Source organism: Stegastes partitus, unplaced genomic scaffold (assembly GCF_000690725.1).
Source record: "Stegastes partitus isolate 25-593 unplaced genomic scaffold, Stegastes_partitus-1.0.2 Scaffold26, whole genome shotgun sequence".
Taxonomy (NCBI): Eukaryota; Metazoa; Chordata; class Actinopteri; family Pomacentridae; genus Stegastes; species Stegastes partitus.
In genome coordinates this window covers 536,991-554,991 of record NW_007577757.1, presented here as the reverse complement: position 1 = coordinate 554,991, position 18,001 = coordinate 536,991, and the positions used below count along the sequence as shown (strand labels likewise).

The 18,001-nt window shown below is 40.2% G+C and overlaps 1 long non-coding RNA gene across 1 annotated transcript in view; it reads left to right on the top strand.

Moving 5' to 3' along the window:
* The window catches only part of LOC103369019 (uncharacterized), a 703,792-nt gene that overhangs the window by 223,595 nt on the left and 462,196 nt on the right, over nt 1-18,001 (top strand). The gene's annotated exons all lie outside the window — the stretch shown is intronic.

Genomic DNA, 18,001 nt, shown 5'->3' with positions numbered 1-18,001 from the left:
ATCAGCAGACACTGAAACTGGAGCCCAAGGCATTCAGGAGCCGCTCGTTTCAGGAGGTTAGTGGTTAAATTGTCCATGTGAATCTGTGGAGCGGAGAGACAGAGACCCCTGACCAGCCTGCCTAATTAAGCACACAACACTGCAGTTGGATGGTCTCACAGGGACACGATCAGCCCACCAGCCCCACTATGAACTTACTATGTACTATATGCACTAGATTTTGCAAAATGGCATGCACTTCAGATAATTTTAAAGACAGCACCAACACCCCCACAAATATGTAAAATAAACAAAGAAATATAACAAATACAACATATTTGAAATGGTTCCAAGCATATGTCTGTTTAAGATGATGACCATTATGTATCAGACCAATCTCTGAACTGAACCAACAGGTAAGCCTTCAGCCAACAACTGTACAAACTTGTTTTCGTGTGGTATGAAGAAAACAGTGGTTTTGTGAGGGTCTATCAGTTAAGCTGCTCCTCCTGTGAATGGGTGGGTAAGGCTGCATTCCTGAGCCCAATCCTGCGCCTGTGTGAGTGTGTGACAGGGGTAGGCTCACCCTGATAACAGGTGGATTAAGCGTCCCTTATTGTCCTCTTGCAGCAGGCCTGCACTGAGCTCTGAGTCACGGATACAGCAGCCTGAAACTGGTTGTTTTCATTGTCGAAAGACCAGTGGCTGTAAGAGTTTCCACTGGCAGTCACAGCTTGCTGTCAATCAAAGACAACAGTGGGGGACAGTGATGGAGACACACACGGCTCAAGAACTGCAAAACTGAGCTTATATGTATAAAGTAAGTATAATGGCCACTTTCCCCTGCTACTAGTTCATCGGTGGAACTTTCTGTTTTCCAAGCATCAGCATTTCCAGTCACCGAACTGCCCCCAACAATGGGTCGGTTGTTGTGGCTGCAAGTGAGTCACCCACAAACCCAAACACAAACATGCAGGCAGCTCAGGAAGGAAAAGACAGCTGCAAACAAACAAGACGGTGGCAGGATGTCACTCAAATGTATTTGTAAGTACCCTTACATTTTTCTACGCTCACGAAGAGAGACAGCAGAGCAAACAGTCAGACCCATCATTTTGTCAAACTAGTATTTTTCCACATCAAAATATATCTAAAGTAACTGCAAATGTACTTTACTGGTCCAGTTGTAGTAGGAGACGCTGCAGCTGTGATTTTCTAGTTGAACATCCTCAAGGACAATTACCTTGTTCTCTCCTAAATTTACTGCATTAGTTTTAATAAGAAGCCCTTGTGAAGTGATTGGACAATAGATAATAAAGAACCCAACAGGTCAGTAAATTTCTCTGTGCTGCTCAGTCTTCTTATTAAACATGTCCACATGAAAAAAATCTCAGATTTACGGAGCAGCTTAACTAGTTGAGTCCAATTAAACCTGCGTGTCGTGGACGAGGTACAATAAATCAGGCTGACTGATTAATATACCCGAGTTGAATATGAGAGCCAGCGGGAAGAGGCAAGAGAGGAGGACTGAGGCTCCTGCTGGCCCTGTAACAGATAAGACAGCTCTGGGTAATCTGACTCTAAGTCCATGGATAAAGGCAGTTTGTCTCTTCTTGGGCCGTCTGTCCACACCTACGGGGTAATTAGGCCTAATTATGAGAGAAAGGTCCGCTTCCCCTTCATGTTATTAAATAAGAGCCAGCCTCGTCCGCCAAGGATCTCTCAACACCAGCGAGGGGCTGGCGACCTTCAGATCAAACACAGCCACTATCTGTGCCCCCCCTCGACCGCAGCACCCGTTCCCCTCGTCGGCATCGCTGCACATATGAGGGCTAGAGGAGGGAGGGGACGGAAAGGTTATGATATGGGGGCATCAAAGTTTTTTCTGACTAGAGGTGAGAGGGGAGTCCTGTCCACATTCCTCGCTTCGTGCATGTGTATCATGTGATCAGCAGCTACCCACCTGAACTGCCCCCTTGTCAAATTCTGCCATTCATAAATAAGAGCAGGGAGGGAGAGATATACTGATCACAGAGGTTTATTATAGAAGCTTTATAATACTCCAGCTTCACAGGAGCCATTATAGAGGCATGGGATCCCAAGATCCTGTGCCTTGATATCAGCCTCATCAAATATGAGATCTGAGCTGCATGATGAAAACCCAAAGTAGATTACACATAACTCAAAAGCGCCATTCTAGATATGCCTTCCAATGAAAAACCAACTTTATAAGCCATCATACTGATAATTTTTTTTTCTGGAACATCTTTGCCAACAATTTGTTCAAAAAAAAAAAAAAGAGACCCTAAATCCGACCAAGATTGCTACATCATACCTCAGCTATTAGTCATTCTGCTGTTTATCAAAGGCAGCGGTCTTATCTGCTGTTTCCCTGCTTTTCAACGTCTAGCCACGATGGCATTTCCACCTCGCTGGCTGGTCAGTGGGTGGTGAGCTGCTTCTACGACCATTAGTCAGCCCTTCTGGCCTCCCCCTCCCCCAACCAATACAGGTCCTTCTGAGAAGGAAGCCAATGTGCCAAATAGAGAGCAAGGTCTATTATTAAAGTCCAGTTAGAAAAACAGCACGGGAAGTGGCAAGAAAGACACACACCCTTTATTGTGTCTTGGTGGGGGTATCTGGACTGGACAAACAGCCTAGCGTCAGATAGAGGTTGAAGTCAGACACAAGTGCACCAACACCCACTGTCAGTCACAGATCCAATGAGCGGGAAGAGGTAGCATTGTTCGCGTGAATGGCGTGAATGCTAAGCAGGGGCCATTGCAGATAAGGGCTCAATGCCTTGTGGGTGTCATTGAGGCAGGCACTGATGGAGCACTGTGTCAGAGGGTCCTGATTTAGGAGGTTCTGACTGTGGTCAACAGGTACCAGGAGCCTTATCTGTTTGCATTATCACCCATTTCCTCCATGAGGTCATTTACCTGGGCACGAGAGGACAAAGGGACACAAGAGGGTCGACAGCTCGAGTGTCATCACACATCACCATGCATTTTGGGTGTGATGGCCTTCAGATATGTGGGGATTTTGCTGTCATTACAGCAAAGATATGACAACAAGAAAATGTTTATTGTGCTGTAATCCCATGAAGACATCATGCAACAGGGGATAAAGACAGCAGGAAACAACAAGATGTTACACTTTGTCAAACAGCACATCCCCCACTGTTTCAGCCGTCAGTCATCTTCAGGGGCATGATGAGTGACTGCACGGTGGACTAATCAATGGATGGTGAAAAGTTTGACAGAGCGTCAACTATTTTTACACAGTGAACAACTTCTAGAGTTCAGCCAGAACTCTTCTATCAAACCTAATAAGTTAAACAAAAGCTAATTTACAACACCTGTCTCAGCTGCGCATCTACAAATGATCATAGTAGAGATGGTGAGCTAGATGTAGGATGTCCAAAGTGGAGTTTCACAACTAAAAACCCCCCCAGTGCGTCTCTCGAAGGCTTTGAAAATCTTTAAATGGGCTACTATAATATATTAAAAAACATATTAGAAAATAATACAAAACAGAAAAGACTTCAAACTTGATAAATCTTTATGCACACTTGAATGTGCTTAAAAAGTAAACAATTAGAGGATATATGTCAGCCTTCGTCATTAGCAGTACATGCAAAACATAAGGAGAGATAGTATAGTGGCTTTAAGCTTAATCTTCATCATCTACTCGATGTTCCTCCTCACATCAGTTTCTTCTGAAAACAAAGCTGCATTACAGCTCAATGGCATTTCATAATTTCATGAGCTTATCTGTGTTTTTTAATGCAAAAATTTGGTATTTGGTAGCTTTAGCAATTGTTCCAACATATACTGTGATATATTTGACTGGTGATGTATATATATATATATATATATATATATATATATATATATATTTTTTTTTTTTTTTTTTTTTTTTTACAGTAAACATTCACTCTGTAGTGAATTTAAAACATGCGATGGAGCATTACAATGAGATACCATCACACAGAGAGGACCACATGACCACTAACTATAGGCACAACAGTTTAAACCCTGGATCAGACATGCTGCAAAGGTCATATCTAAAGCAGCAGCCTTTGCAATTTGGTGTCAAATTGCAATATGATTTCAAATTGATTAATTGTTTAGCCCTGCTACACACCTCTTTTTTCCACAGTAAAGCTGCATGACAACAGGTCCAAGAAATTTTATAAGCTTCTCTGAGAGCAATCATACCAAATTTCATTTAAAAATGTGGCAGTTTAAATGCTTTGGTTCTAATTAACACTTCATTAACAATGAAGTTCAGAAGTAATGAAAATACTGCTGTGCCAGTTGCTAAAAGTATATATGATTTGAGGAGCAAAAAGTGATTAAAGTTTGTTATAATTTCAATGTAGGCATTTTAAATAGAGCTAATATCATACCAGTAGTGGATAAACTGATATTGTTTCTGTACTCTTGTTTTGTTCTTAGTTTAAAAACAGGTACATTAATTGCATTACATTTTCATTTACTTAATATCCACTTGAAGTACACTCATGTACACACTTCCAGTCATATGGTTAATACTTTATAATACTTAGAAGATCGGCTTGAATTAAATGGCTGATAAACTTGTGGTTGCTGCAGTTAAATATGCAAACAGGAGGCGTAGCTTTTAACTAATCAAGTGACGTTTAGTGTAGCTGATGTTTGTTGATGAGCAAAGACAGTCTCGACAGTTTTGAATGAAGTTTGGTACACTACTCTGTCCATGCAACCCTGCTTAAGTTATTTCAGGGCTGCTCATCACTCTGAAGCTGCACGTCTAAGAACACTTCGGTTTAAGTGTGTGACTCTAAAGCCTCATGAACTTACTGACGAACGGGCTAATGTTAGCGACAAGCTAGCAAAGCCTACAGCATCTTCTACAAACGATATATGTACCTTATTATCACAAGACAGGTGAGAAGAGTAGGGAAAAGAAGAGAGACACTTTAACAAATCTTCACAAAATACCATATCAGTCAGACACCGACGTTTTCACAGCTGTCAGAGCGACGCGAGCAGCTCTGTGGAGAGAAGATACAAAACATGCGCCGAAGCTGAAGGACCTCTATTTACAGCGCGGGAGCTGTTCATGGAAGTGCCTGAACAGAAAACAAAACAAAACAAAACAAAACAAAACAAAAAAAAAGCATCTCCCCGTCTCTCTCTCCTTCCCTCTGTCGGTCTGTCTGTCTGTCTGTCTGTATGTCTGTCTCGCTTTGTCACCTTTCAATTCAATTCTAATAATAATGCACGAAACAAATAAATAGCCTATGTGTTTTGTGAGGTGCCATAAGTATGAAAAGGAATGTTTTGCTGACATTGTGAGGACCTAGAGGCTGTATGAAAATGGTTTAAAAAAAAAAAAAAAAGGAATCCATGTTAATGTCATAACAAATATAGTAAAACATATTATATATATTCTATAGCTTTTCTTCGCAACTTTTGAGGAAATTTTAAATGTTAAGACTTGGCTTTAAGATTAAGCATTAGGTTAAGATTAGGGCGAGGTGCCAGGGAATCCAATCACAAAAATATTAATAATAATGTAAACAAAAACATGCTACTTTTTTGGAGTAGTATTATATGATATCTGTGTTTTTCTATTGTGATGCATTTGTTTGGAAGCCAAATGGATGGATGTTTCTCAGCAAAATGAGCTTTGACAGTACTAACAGAAATTGAAATTCATATCATTTGTAAGACTACAAATCACTGTGCCTTCCTAAAAAAAAAAAAAAATACCAGAAGTGAGCAATAAGCATACAACTTGCAAGGCCTTACGATTGCGTTCAAACAGGGTGTCTTTTTTTCCCCCATCCTTTTCAGTCTAATTGAGAAAGAGAGACAGAGAAAACACAGAGCTCTAATCCACAGAGCACACAGACCTCTTTCATGGGAGTGCTGGGAGAGACCTTTATTTGTCCATTCCTATCATGGAGAAAGCGGGTTTCAAGCTCGGCTAGGTCTGAGCTGGAAGATTAGATGAAACCAGAGTGTTTTAAACCTCTTCTGTGGCCATGGATTAGAGTCAGCCAATCCCCCTGCACTTCGAAATGAAACAATACAGAGTACAGGCGGCTCAGTGGGAGAGGGGGGCATAGCGTGTAGTGCAGACTGAGTTTTAAAACTAAAAAAAATATATCAGTCTGAGCAATAGAGAAACCCCAGAAGATACAAAACAGCATTTATTCAACTTGAAAATGAAGAAAAAAAGGATTTGGACTAGTCTAAGAAAACATTTGGGGCACACACTCCAGTTATTGTATTCGGTGCTGTAAAACCAGTTTACATACATTATCGCCTCCCAGACAGACCATACTCAAATTATGCTAAATGAGATTTTAGATATTAAGTGAATGAGGGTCATCTATTTCACTAATGAGACAGCTCAAATACACGATCACTTAATGACAAACGTGAAAAGGGTGAGTTTCAGTAGTAGAGCAGGAGTGAGTTCAAACCAATTAGTGCAAATGGAGGTGGCAGGACAGTAACCCCTCAGCAGGAGGTGGGAGAAAGTGTCTCCTGCCCTGCCTGCACAGATATCATTGCCTATATTGTCATCAATTATTCCTGGCATCTCAGTTTACCCACGAGCAGGGCGGGTGTGGGGGACAATGCCAGGGTGCCCTTGGGAGCGAGCGCCTCGGCCCCCCTCCATGTATCCGAGGACGGGCAAGAGAGGGTGACAGAGTTGGGGTGTGTATACAGTGTCGTCCATCCAGCCCAAGGGCCTGGTAAGGAAATCCCTGGAATCCCACCCCTGTTCCAGCCAGGGCAGGCAGGTCACTTTACAGCTCATCACCAAATTAGAAAGGCTGCGGGTCAGCCTAAGCAGCAGGCAGACCACAAAGAGATAGAAATAGATGTTAGTGCTATGATTCAGTCTGCTGGCACTCTTTCATCATGGAGAGATAGAGGACTGCACTGTACACTGTGGAGGGTAAAACTCCAGGGAGGAATCTGCTGTCCTCTGACAGCATAAAGTAATGGTTTGAATAGTTGGGGCACAGAGAGCTAGTGTACCAAGAGACTGATGAGCAAGAGGACTTTACTGATACACTGGGGGAAGGAAGATTTACAGGATACAGTGATAGAGACTTCACAATACTTATGGAGTTTGTAAATGTGACAATAAGTAAAAATCAAGGTAACACTAAAGAAATTATAGATTCAGTATTAAGCTGCATATTTCTTCATGCAAAATCCCCAAAAAGTACTTTAAAAAAAAAGATCCAGCCTGTAGAGCGATGTGCTGATTTACCTGAAGTGAGAAGTTTAATACCACTCTCGTACAGTCGTCCTGAAATGTATTCATACCCTCCTATTAAAGAAGGGAAAAAACAGCTGTCACTGAAATAAGTTGAAACTGACAAAAGTAATAATGAATAAAAATAAAAGAAAACAATGAAAGTCACGACATTGCTTTTGAATTGTGGTTCAACTGAAATATACATTAAAAAAAACAAGCAAATAAGCATGATGGGACCCGTAAACTAATATTTTGCCGAACATCCTTTTGAGGCAATCACTGCAATCAAGTGTTTTCTGTAACTCTCAATCAGACTTCTGCACCTGTTGACAGGTATTTTGGTTTTGGCTCACTGCTCATCAGTAAAGTGCTCTAATTTGTCTGGGACAGTTTTTTTTTGTTTTTTTTTTAATTATTCTTTCTCAATCGCAATTCAAAAGCAACATCGGTCTTATTGATAGTAAATTATAATTCAGCAGATTTTTATTTATTATTAATTTTTTCAGTTTCTCGTTATTTGAGTGGATGTTGTGAATGTTGCCTTTTCTTTAATGGAAGGGTATGAATACATTTGAGGATGAGTGTATGATGATTGTATGATTGTATATATATGAATGCAATTAATATTAATTAATGCATTATATATATATATATATTTTTTTATATTAATGCAATTAATTACTGAGCTTTAGAGGAACTGTAAGGGAAATTTTCTTCCTTCTGGATTGCACTGGTGGAGAAATATTGAGATCATTTTACTTGTGAGTCCCAATACATTACAGGTAAAAGTCCTACAAGAAAATGACTACTTCAGTAAAAGTACATAAGTATTAGCAGCAAAATGTAACTAAATGTGACTGAAGTATTAAAGGAAGTCCTGGTTTGGTCCCTCTGACTGGTGTATTATTGTATAAGAGCCCTGTAGATAATTCATAGTGAAGCATCAGTGTGTCAGCAGTATGTTCCTGTTAGAGCTGCAGGTTTCAACTACTTTATATCCAGTTTTATAAACAGGGACAGCAGATACATCTGAGGGCTCATCACATGGATAATGGAAGAGAAAAGACGAAAAAACAAAGCTTTAATCCAAAAATCTGTTTTCATTTCTTTGGACTTTTTCCCTAATCTTTGACTTTTAGTGAAATATTAAATCATTTGAACATTTATTGAAATGAAAGCATGTGAGAAGTTTAGTGGATCTGCTGACAGCTCATCAGCATATGAAATGTGACCCTGAATACACTCTGCTTTTTTCATCAGAAGCTCAAAATGTTTTACTTTTCAAAGCTTAAAATCTTCAACCTTAAAGTAATTAAAGTTTTCAGATAAATGCAGTGGTGTAGAACATACAGTGTTTCCCTCTGACATGTGTTGAAGTGAAAGTATAAAGTGGATGGAGGCAAGATAGCTGTTTCGTCTTCTTCAAGGGTAACCATCTCTTTTCTTCAGCTTCACATTTTCCAGTCAGAAATGAGAGCTGTATTTATGTTCTCATCTAACTCTCAGCGAGAATGCGAAGTTCCCAAAATGACAAAGCAGGCTTCTATTTTAAGATTCACTGACGCTTTTGTAAAAGAAAATAGATACGTATTGACCTGAGTCATGAATCTGTGTAGCAAGGGGGGAAATGTTTGCTCCATTGAAGGACTTGGACTTCATATTTCCATATTACCTTGATAATTACCATTAAGAATGATGTTTTTTAAAACCTTTCCTGAAGCCCTACATACAACGCAAACATTACAGCAACAATACATTTCATTTTTATCTTTGGTTGCATTAAACCATCTTCCACTGACAGGAAGGTGCAGACAATTAGAGGACACAAACTGGCCATGAACTACAGAGAATTACTGATTATTGTAACTTCTACTGGAGCAGTGGTGAACTGTTTCAAATGGACTTTTTACTCAAAGACGTTTTGACATGCCACACCAGAAAAAAACAGGTGTTAATGGTTTGTGCTGTAAAAAAAAAAAAAAAAAGCCCTATCAAGTTTGTTTCTTGCATCTGCTCAAACTCTTCTTCTTCTTCTTGGGGGCTGATAGTGAGGTGTTGATGTTACATCTTCCATCAAGTTACAGCAGAAACACATTGATCGAGGCATTTTAATCCCAGCTGCACAGAGAAATGAATGGAGCTCACCATCTCAAGTTATCAGAACAGAAGAAGAAGATATTGTGTAAGGGAGGATGTGTTGGATTTGCAGGTATCATAAAATAACTGTGCAAGGCCTCCCTAGCTCATGTTTTCTTTGGGCATCTTTGCAGGTGTGAGTGGAGAGATCTCAGGGAGGCCGAGGAGTGACTAGCCTGCCTGTCACCTTGAGGAGTAGAACAAAATGCAGCTCTAACGCCACTATCAGCACCACTAAACCATCCTCCCTTGGAATAAGTAAAGGAGGGGAGGCACACAGTGTCTAAAGTTAATATTCTTATCAGCTCTTTTTGAAACTCCTCTTTAATGATGAAGCTGTTTCTCATGGTCCTGTCCACTGGGAGCAGCAGGCAAGAAAAAAATATTATCTCTGACCTCTTGTTTAACTGCATAAACCGTCAAGTGAAAAAGTAAAGACATCTTACGGAAATTGATGGCTTTTTTCAATATATTTAAACAAGCAATCACTTGATCCAATTTGAAACAGTGCCTATTTAAAAAAGGACAGAATACTGATACAGATGACAAACAAATTTGACATTCTGTAGTCAACTTCTTAATTCAAATGAATAACTGATCAGTCACATGGAAAACATTTATGATTCCTTCAAATCCATAAAATTAGACTCAGGGGTTTCAGATTATGTGACATTGATTTAAACCTCCTTAAGGAGTGACAGGTGGAATCTGTTGTATTCAAATCTCTGACATCCAGGGTCATTGCTATTGAAATGTGTGGTGTCATCATGTCAATGCCCAAAAAGCTCTTTATGGAAAAAGGGTGGATGGCTGTGAATCTAGTGAGAGATTTAAAAAATCTGCAAATAGTCTAGGTTTCAAGGTTTCGAATGACTTTGTCCAGGACCGGCTGTCCCAGAGCTGTTAGACCATTTAATAGAACAAGAAGTCTTAAGGACGCCTAAAATGTCATCTCAACCTCTTCAGATGACTCTTTTAACTGTTGGTGTCAAGGTGCATCTATAATCAGAAATAAGAGGCATTACAGGAAAACGCCTTTGCTATCCAAATAGAATTACTAAAGCAAACCGTTCGTCAGTTAACAGAGGCAAAGACCAGGCCTTTAGGATTAACGTTCTCTGAACAGAAAAATCAAAGAAAGAGTTGTTTGACCACAGTAAAAGAAGATGTGTTTGGTGCAGACCAAAGACAGCTGTTTCAAAGAAGAACCTCATACCAGCTGTAGAGCACGGTGGTGGAAATGATCTGGTTTGAGGATGCTTTGCTGCCTCCTGGACTGGGCAGCTTGCAGTCCTTCATTCAACTATGAATTCTGCATCCTATCAAAAAGAACCAGAAGATAATGTGAGGACATCTGTCTGAAAGTGGAAGGCACGTGGAGGCTTTTTTTTTTTTTTTTAAAAAGGAAGATGATCCTTAACCTACTGTATATCCACCAAGAAACAGCTCAAAAAAGAAGAAATTGAGGGTTATGAAATGGCCCAGTCAAAGCCCAGATTGAAAGCAGGCACTACATGCAAGAAAACTCTCAAATATCTTGCAGCTGAAGAAAATTTGCATGGAAGAGTGTTTTAAAATTTCTGCAGGTCCAGTCAGAAACTGATGAACAAACTGAAGTTATTTCTACCTCTGGGGGAAATCTTAGCTTCTAAAACCAAGGGTCTACTTTCTTTTTCTACACAAAAACATTCTATCAATTAATATTTATGTTGAAGAAATGATTGAAAAAGCTCATCTTGCTTGTGATGTTGTTGCACAGAGGACCAAATGTTTGCTCATCCAAATATATTTCCATGACATATATTTATTTTTTCATGTGACTTTGTACAATTGCAGAATTTTCCACAACTTTGAGTAATAACACTGTATGTACAGGAATTCTTGATTTTATAAGTAGAAGTGGTCACATTTTTACCACATTCATATTTGGATTTCATGTTTTTGTTGCAACTCCAGAACGTGTCTTTATACTATTTTCTTTAGACAATGAAGAAAACAAATATGACAACGTTTTTAAAGAATTATTGAAAAAAAGTAGAGACTCAACAGTTTTTAGGTGGACAGAACCCAGATCAGTAAGTGGAGAAGTACAGTAATGAGCAGTCTTGTTGCTGCTGCTGCTTCATTTGTCATACGGGATGACATTAAGGCCAAAGGTTACTTTGTGACGGCTAATTACTGAGCTTGAGCTGGTTAAATATACACTGGTGTCTGTGCACGTGTGTGTGTGTGTGTGTGTGTGTGTGTGTGTGCGTACCAAAGCCTGGCTGTGACGGTGGCGCTCCTCTTTTAGAACTGTCTGAAAATGTTGAATTAGTTTTGGAAACAGAGCAGAGGCACACCTCTCCACAGCTTTATTTATAGGGAAGGTTCATGTGTACTGAATGCAAGCCTACGAGATGCAGAGTGTGCAGACACTGAAATACACGAAAGCGCTCACGATGCAGAACACACCCACGCATTCACATTCCCACAAGCTCAAACACACACACACACACACACACACTCATGCACAACATACCGCTGTCCCTCATCTGATGAGTGACAAACAAATAAACACCGTCAGGCATAACTGTGAGCTCCTGAAGCAAAGCTAGCACATACACACTGCAACCTGAGAGTGTGTGTGTGCGTGTGTGTGTGATTCATTCACAGGCTGCTCGTCCCACCACACACAGCTTTTATTGGCTAAACAGGAAAGACAGAATCAATCAGACAGGCATCGACAGCAGCCAGAGGGCGAGCTCAGCGTGAAGTCCATCTGCATCACATACCAAGTGTGCCTCTGCAGCTCAGCTTGTGCGTCTATGAGCTTTTACTATTTGCATGTCTACAGACAGGGCCATCAGCTGCAATGTGCACCAGCTCCATGCTCAGCTCAGTCCCAGGCAGTTCCTTACATCTCCAGCCAGATGAGCTGGCTGCAGAGTGGGAAGCCTTCATAGCCCTGGAAGGTTCTTTGATTTATGTGATGTGACTCAGACTGATAACACTAGAGCCCCAGAGCAGACACATTCAGAAGGAAACTGTCAGCTCGGTGTTGATACTGATGACTTCTCTGCTCTGCTAGTGTTTGGGAAAACCTTTCAGGAAGTCGGAAATGAAGTAGTTTGTTATGTAGGAGCTTGCTGATTATCTCTGAAATCTGTTTCATACAACAAGTTTTTAAGCCGGCGTGGAAACGTATTCCTTTACACTTTGGTCTTGTTCAGGCTGAGATTCAGTCTTACCTCAAGCCTAATTAACCTGACAAACTGAGTCAGTGTGGTTTTTCTAAGCAGTTTTTAATTGCTGATGGACTGGTGACAAAAGTTGAGTCAGACAACAGAACATATCACATTAATCACAGTTTGACACACTGTAGGATGCAGAAGAACACTTTTTAAACCTTGTTTTGGAGCAAAGTAATTAAACTTTAGGAGCTTTTTTTTTTTTTTTATCAGATTTGACTGGTGATTCAGTACCTGCAGTTTTAATATCATGTTGACCACGAAAATCATATCATGTGTTATACAGTACAATCAATATTTTTTTTAAGATATTTTATTCCCAAAGTTATGGACCAACCAATCAATCATCTGACTGATACAACCACTCCAACACTGGTTCTAGCAAACTTCTATGGTTACATTTTGGCAATGTTGCTGCAAACCTGCACCAAGGTCATATGTTCACATGCAAAATTAGGTCTGCAGTGGAAACTTTATATAAATCCTGTGGAGGGCAGGAGCCTAGACCAGCAAACACTGGGTCAGAGGCAGGTACAAGGGAACCCATGCAGGCACAGAGAGAACAGCTGATGGGCAGATTCAAATCCACAACCGTCTTGTTGTGAGACAACAGTACAACACTGTGCCACCGTTCAAGTATATATATTTTTTAAAAAATCAGTCCTGATATATTATAGAACACTTTCAGAAATACTATCTGCGTCAAATATAAACTGACATGTTTGTCATTAATGAGGAGCTGTTATCAGATGATTACTAGGAATTTAGCACCGCTGGCAAACTGCTCATTATTACCAGACTGTTGCTGGAAGCACTTCTAGTGGCCGATACTGGCAAACATGTGGCAACATTGTCTGGAAAAGTAATTTCTTTTTTCTTTTCCTACCAAAAACATTTTTTGCTTTTGTAAGGGCATCTCATGGCTAAGAATACGAGATGGATAGACAACTGCTCTGAAGACGCTTGCTGAAAATGATCATCTTTCAGAGTCTGACTTTTGATGTGATCACACCAGGTTTCCTTTATGAAGCTGGTTCAGATCCTTAGCTTATTTAAAGATTTTCCCATGAAGTCCTCCTGAAATCCTCTTTCATTCCAACACTAATGATAACTTTAAAGCAATGCAGCACTGAACAACAATAAAATTACCAACGCAATTAATCTACATGTCAACTGTGCTGATGAGAAAAGTGTGGTTGAACAAACAGACAGTGATTAAGAGATTGTAACAGATGCAATCACAGCCAAATGCTGAGTGCCAGACGTGTCTTGTTTAGATCCAAACATTACAGTTTATGTGTTGTATTTGTTTTTGCATGCAGACAGGTAGGGTCCAAGTCGACTCGGTTTGGCACACACACACACACACACAAACACTGTCCCTTTGTTGTATGCCGTCACCAAACATGAGCTCAATAAATCTTTATGCTGCTTCCAGAAGTAATAAGACGGCTTCCTGTGTGGCAAAAGACCTGCCTAAATGATTTAGGAGCTGAGGTTGCTGATCGTAATTGTTCTCTTAATGATGTCTGAGGATCCGACCGCAAACTACGACATTGCAGCTCACACTTTTAACTGTTGGCCACAGGGCACTGGTATCCTATGTAAGATTGTGGTCTGGAGGACAAACCTAACCACAGTGCTACATCTCACTCCTTTTCAAACACCCGCATCCCCTCAGATAAAGGCCGCCGCTGCAGCAGCCATGTGTATTGAATTTAGCCCATTCCTGAGGGTATCCTGTTCTTATCATGGGTCTGATAAGCTCATTTCACAGGCCCTCACCTCTACTACGCTACCAAACAGGACCCCCGCACTGACAAGAGCTGACCTCATCCACTTTTTCTCAGTTGCACGCTGCTGACTGAAGCTTTCTAGAAGCAACATTTGTAACAAACTTGAATATTGAGCTTGACGATCTGTGTAACACACAGGACAACCTTGACATTACTGATCGGGAGGATTCAGACTGCATCCTCGGTCACAGTCCAGAGTCGGGATCAAAGTGTTTTGGCTTTGATGAGCCTGACCAAAGAAAAGGGAGTCTGAGGTGAGTGAATTTGGGCAGCAAGTGACAGTGAAAGTATTCGACCTCAGCAGCCTTGAGCCCTGCATTAGGCTCAGTTTCTGGCTTCAGAGTTATAGTCTTGAACTTGGGAGGCCGGATTAGGGAGGAAGCACCACAATCTTACACAATCTTACCAGTTTTAGGCCCCCTTTATTTTTAACATCAAGCCTCCTGAGCCCCCAACCTCCCAAGCCACTGCTCTCCATCCGGGCCCTGCAGGCAACTCATGCTGACATCTCTTGAGCCAGATACTGGCAGTACAACAGAGCAGTCATAATTGGCCCCTATTCATTTCTCATGGATAATCCTCGCTGAGGTTGAGCCTTTTCTGTTCCAAGCGTCATTTTTTTGCGAATGTTTACACAAGGTATGTATTGGTTTCTCCTCCACCTGAGGCTTATGTCGCAGCTATGAGGCTGCATACCCAGCAAGTGTGTTTTAACATGAGGGTTCTGCTCCTGCACCGTGGCTGCTAGAGCTCAAGACCTGAAGTGACAAAGGCCTCGTGAATGTCTGACTCACAGACAACTGTCAGTGTTCAATGGAGCTGGATTAAGATGGAGCGTAGGACCGAGCGCACCCTGACATGTTGACATGTTCTACTAAGTGCATTTCAAGGTGGATTTAGCCTGTTTGCTCCATTGTGAAGCGAAAGAAGAGACACAATTGCTAAATGGGTCTGACTATTCTTGAGGCGGAGGGTGAACTTTACTCCCACTGTCTGGGTTAGGACTGACACCAACTTCACTCTCAGGGTGAGCGAGGCTGATGTGGATCCTGAGGAGGTTCAGGGGTTTCAGAGAGCTCTGTCCTTAACCAAACAAACACACTGGAATTTCTGCCATTGTTGGTGCAGAGAGTTGAGTGACAGCGCTGCATAGCAGAGCTGCCTGTCAGTAGAGACAACTCAGGGTCAAAGTGTGACCATTCCTTGTGACACTGCTTAATATTAAGAGCGAGCCATGTGGCATACCATCTCATAAACCTGAACAGAGCCACTGAGGTGCATATTTACCCCGACATGATCAGTGGTTCACTGGATTTGTTTATGGAAGCACCCCTACTAAAAATGTAATAAAATTTGCACTTAACTTGATAAAAAAAGATAATAAAACCGGCTAATGTAGTAACTTGACCAATAATGTAATAAAATGTCTTGACACTGTAAAAACACTTTTACCAGTGATGTGATATCTTTCAGGTTTTTTTTCAATCAAATTTGACAATGAAATATTTTTCATAGATAGTGCAATACTACATTCATTTTCAGTACAGATTTCTGTATTTTGGTCTTAATGGATTTCAGACTTTTATATGCATTGGTGTTAAATCAAACAATGACTACTCGGTTCAAGTTACAGACTTTGAGCACCATCCTGCATCATGAATATGGGCAGAAACTCAGAGACATGCAACAACTTGCTGATCTTACTGAGTGGACTACAGAGTGGAGACCCCTTCAGATAAGCTTCAGAGCAGAACTGGACACCTCCAGGTGACTATTTCCTAAACCTTATTCTTTACTTCCTGTACCAAGGATTTCCTACAAAGTAGTGCCTCATTTAATCAACCACAATCCAATAACACTGAATATGTACTTTATTTGAAAGATGTAAACATAAATATTCACCTACATACCACAACAAGACACTAACCATAAGCATACATATTGCAAATGCTTGTTCCACCGGGTGATAAAATGTCATTATGTGACTTTCAATCTCATGTAGATGTAATTTTATGATTTTTTTTTATGATGTTTTTGATGAAGTTATATTATACTTTACGTAAACTATTACATTCTAAGGTGTTATGGGGATTTACAATGTGAAAATGTAATTTGTCCAACAACAACAAAAAAGTTAACTATAGGGTTTCTTTTTCATTAAATTAATTGTTCAACATTTTCAGAAATATACTTAATTGCTTTGTTGCTGAATTACAGGAAAATACTTAAAACTCTAAATGTCAATGTGTTAAAAATAAAAAAATAAAAAAGATTGGAAACAGGGACACAGCCAGGGTGTCTCTGTCTAAAGGCAAAATAATGAATATACATAAAAACCTCTATGTCATCACCTCTACAGCTCACAGATCTGTAGAAGAAGGGTAAAAGACATATGGTGGCTTTACTGGTTGTTATATTTCTTGGTTGGCTACACACCTGCATCTCTGCTGGTTGCCTGGCAACCACAGTCAGTAACTCTGCTCTACCTGAGAAATCGAGTCCTGCACGTAACCCAGTTTTTATTCATTAAAAAAAAAAAAGAAAAAAAAAAAGCCAGTCTAGCTGATTCCCAACTTCTAGTCTTGGTTCTCAGCTAAGCTAACTGCTCACCAGCTAGTGGTTTAATGTGCTGCACAGATATTAGAGTGGTATTGATTTTGTAATTAAAAGTTTGGTTGATGGCAAACATTTGGTAAAACGTTGATATTTTCATTTAAAGGTTTACACTTCACTTTGTATATCAGCTAATCAGATTTTGTTTTGTAGCACTTTAGATGCAAATAAAACACAAAGTGCTTCACAAAACCAAAGGGAAAAAAATAAACAATATCCCGATCCCCCCCATCGCTGATTGTTATTAATGAAGGACTTAATAAAAAACGGCACTAAGGAACTTGGGTCAAGCTATCATAAATAAATCTCATTAATTGGAAATGAAACACCAGAGGCAGCTTTAAAGACATCACCACTCTCAGCTGCTGTTCCAGAGACATGTACCGTAATAACAACAGGCTGCCTCACTGTGGGCTCTTGTTTTGACTTTTGGTTTAATTAAAAGGCCACTTCCAGAAGACCGGAGGGTTTTAGAAACGTCACAGGATAAAAGCAAATCCAATAAATCAGAAGGACCAAGACTATTAGGAGTTTTATAAACCAATAAAATGATCCTAAAATCAATTCCAAAGTAGACAGGTAGCCAGGGCAGAGACTTTAAAGTTGGTATAATGTCCCTTCTCCTTCTGGTCTGAGTCAACAGAAGAGCTGCTGAGTTTTGAAGCAACTGCAGTTGAGATATATTCTTCTTAGGGGGAACAGATAAGAGAGCAACACAATAGCCAATCCCACAGATAATAAAAGCGTGCAGGAGTGTTTCTCTATTTCCTTGAGAGATAAAAAGCCTCACTTTACTGATGTTCTTTAAATGATAAGATGCATTTTAGTTCTATTTCTGTTGTGATGCTCAAAACTAAGATCTGAGTCAAAGATGCCTTTGAGGTTTTCCCCTTGTTGACACGGCTTCAATGTGACTGCTGTTGTTTCAGTACCAATAAGCAAGATTTGACTTTTGTCCTCTCGTCACGTTCTCTAAGT